Genomic DNA, 2,923 nt, shown 5'->3' with positions numbered 1-2,923 from the left:
CACACACACACACACACACACACACACACACACACACACACACACACTCCCAACGCATGTACATTCGCATTTTTACTCTCTCACATTCACCTTATTGCATCCATTATGTATATATATATATATACTTGTAAAAGGCTTAAATTGAATAAAATTATTATTATTATTATTAATTCGTCTGTATTTTTTTTGTTGATAACTCCGCCATTTGTGAACCAATTTTCATGATTCTTTTTTTGTTGGAAAGCAGGTACCTCAGATGTGGTCCCATTTAAATTTAAAGAAAATATTCCACCTCTAAGGGAGGCAAACTGGGGGCTGAATGACTTTTCAGGTCGGTTTTTTTAACCGGAGGTTATTTGTGAACATGAAATGAAAGGAAAGCTGTCCCTGCACTATGGTAGCATCTTTTTTGGAAAACTAAATTAATAACTCCAATTTGTCCGGCAAATAATCGCTGTATGGCAGCACATTGATTGAAATTTCAATACAATTTCAAAACTTCATAACTCGCAATAATAGGTATTGATGATATTGAACTTTCAACGATATGAAAAACAGGGTAAAGTTTAAATTATATTAACAATCCAGAATTTGTTATTTCCTTTTAAATTTGAAACTACGACCAATCATTATCAAGATTTTGTAGTTATTTAAATTAAGAATATGTAAGTTTCGGCGACATCGGTTCTGATAGTAGTCGAAGCTTAAGGCACTTCCACTGTTTTTTTCTTCCGTGCTTCTGTCCATTATTTTTATTGCTCTGATGTGTTCCTTCATACGGTCGGCTAAGAAGCCGTGTTTGTCCATTTCCAAACTTGTAAGTGTGTTTTATACTATACAGGGACAGTGACAAATGAACTTAGACCAATTAGATAATACCTACGTAAGTGGTGTATGACATATAAGGATTAACCCTTGCCTAAGTCGTTAGGATCTATTCACTACTGGTTATGTTTATAGTTGTCTGGGTGCGAGAACTGAAGAGCTTAATTGGTAAACATGTGATCCTATTCTCACCCTTCGAAAGCACCTTTTTGTTAAGGAATTATACGTGTTTATAATGTCGAAGAAAGCGTTGTAACGATGTTATGGTAGCAAATATTTTTGTATAATAACAAAATTAAATTTCTTCACAGTTTATCTACACGTTTCGTTCGACGACAACAAAAAAGCGTAGTATATTGAGAAAGAAAAACGCCTTGAATTGGAGAATAGCAAAATCAATAATTTAAATAAATGCTCCTTATAATAAAATTTAGGCGCTATTCTTTTTTCTTCAAAATTAATTTCTTCAAAATTAAATGGGACCACTATGCAGGTACCCTCTTTCCAACAAAAACAGAATCATGAAAATCGGATCACAAATACTGGAGTTATCGCGTAACATACATACAAAAAAAACACAGTCGAATAGAGCACCTCCTTTTTTTGAAGTCGGTTAAAAATTAAACTTCTTCACAGTTTGTCTACACGTTACGTTCGACGACAACTAAAAACAATGAATTTGAGAATTTTTCGAATTTGGAATAAGGAATTCTGTCAAATATAATAATAACACACCGATCATAATCGTTCAAAATACATTTTGGGCATTTTTACATGTTATTATTATTTTGATTGTACCTACCTATAATTAAAATAATAACAAAAATAATATATGCACTTGCTTGTCTAAATATGTGAACTTATTTTTTTTTTATAGCTTTGGAATACCTTATATGTCAAGTTTATATCGGACAATATTACTTGTTACATGTATAACGCATCGATAATGCATGTGTAATGTTTTTATCAAGCTTACACATGCCCTTGGATTCTCATTGGAGTAAACAGAGACTATCGATCGCCATTGTACGTAACTATTTTTTTCTTTAATTCTTTATTCTTGATGTGCATTACCACATCTCAGCTTTGTTGTCGTAATTAGTGGTTTACAGTGTTGCTGACACAATCATTGTAATATTTATTGTATTGTAAAAATTAGTTACAAGTTTTAATTGTGTTTGTTGCTTGTTGATCCAAATAAGTAACAAAAATGTTCAAATGATAATTTCGTCTTTTTTATGATACCAACTGACAGGACGAACAAGTCGTGGACCTGGATATAAGCGACCCGCCTATCCATAACAATTGCATTGCCACTCAGAGCTTTAAAACACAAAGACCGTGGAGCACTGCCACTGCATCCGTCACCCTATGACGTAAGTTTATTCGTTGCGGTACCCTGTGTGAAATATTTATCTTATAATTTCTCTTACTAGAAATAGTATCAAGAACAATAATCGGTGCTATTTTTATATTAGTGACTGGCTGTTTTTGATATTAGTCACCATAGCAATAAATTCTATAAGTTTCTAAAATAAGATCCTGTTCATTTCAAGTGACAGGACGAACAAATCGTGCGCCTGGTGGTAATTGACACGCCTATTCAAGACAGTTGCCGTGCCACTCAGAGGTTTAAATAGCAAAGATCTGAGGGGCACTGCCACTGTGCCCGTCACTCTGAGACATAAGTTGACAAGACCGATGTGCCACTAACTTCACTAGCTTTAACTTTACTCTTCAAAACCGGAACGCAGTAATGCTTACATTACTGCTTGGCGGCAGAAATTTATAAGGTGGCAGTACTTCCATGTGCGAACTCTTTCACACAGAGCTCTAACTGCTACTTAGGTTGTGGTAATGTTTTAGTTGCTATGAAATTAGTTACACAAAAACTGTATAGTCATAGTCATGGGGTCGTGGTCATAGAAAAACATAAAGCAATATATATAATAATGTAGATGTAATATTAACTTCTTTTCCAAACAACACGTTATGGCTATTTACTCTATTGCGATATTTTTGTGTAGTCTCTTTAATTTTATTTTCCTATTAACACCATGCATGTGAGCATACTGCGTGACTGGAAAGATTTCGGGAT

General features: G+C 34.0%; 1 long non-coding RNA gene across 1 annotated transcript in view; it reads left to right on the top strand.

Annotated features, from left to right (window-relative positions):
- LOC113226765 overlaps nt 1-2,118 on the top strand; it is a 12,057-nt gene extending 9,939 nt beyond the window's left edge. The window contains exons 3-4 of the long non-coding RNA XR_003310144.1: nt 1,703-1,851; nt 2,081-2,118. This is a non-coding gene — a long non-coding RNA (uncharacterized LOC113226765). The remainder of the gene's footprint in view (nt 1-1,702; nt 1,852-2,080) is intronic.
- Nucleotides 2,119-2,923: the final 805 nt, after the last annotated feature.

This window comes from Hyposmocoma kahamanoa, unplaced genomic scaffold (genome assembly GCF_003589595.1).
Source record: "Hyposmocoma kahamanoa isolate Upper Pololo Valley unplaced genomic scaffold, ASM358959v1 202, whole genome shotgun sequence".
Classification (NCBI taxonomy): domain Eukaryota; kingdom Metazoa; phylum Arthropoda; class Insecta; order Lepidoptera; family Cosmopterigidae; genus Hyposmocoma; species Hyposmocoma kahamanoa.
The sequence above is the reverse complement of the archived record's forward strand: the minus strand, read 5'-3'. Positions and strand labels throughout refer to the sequence as shown.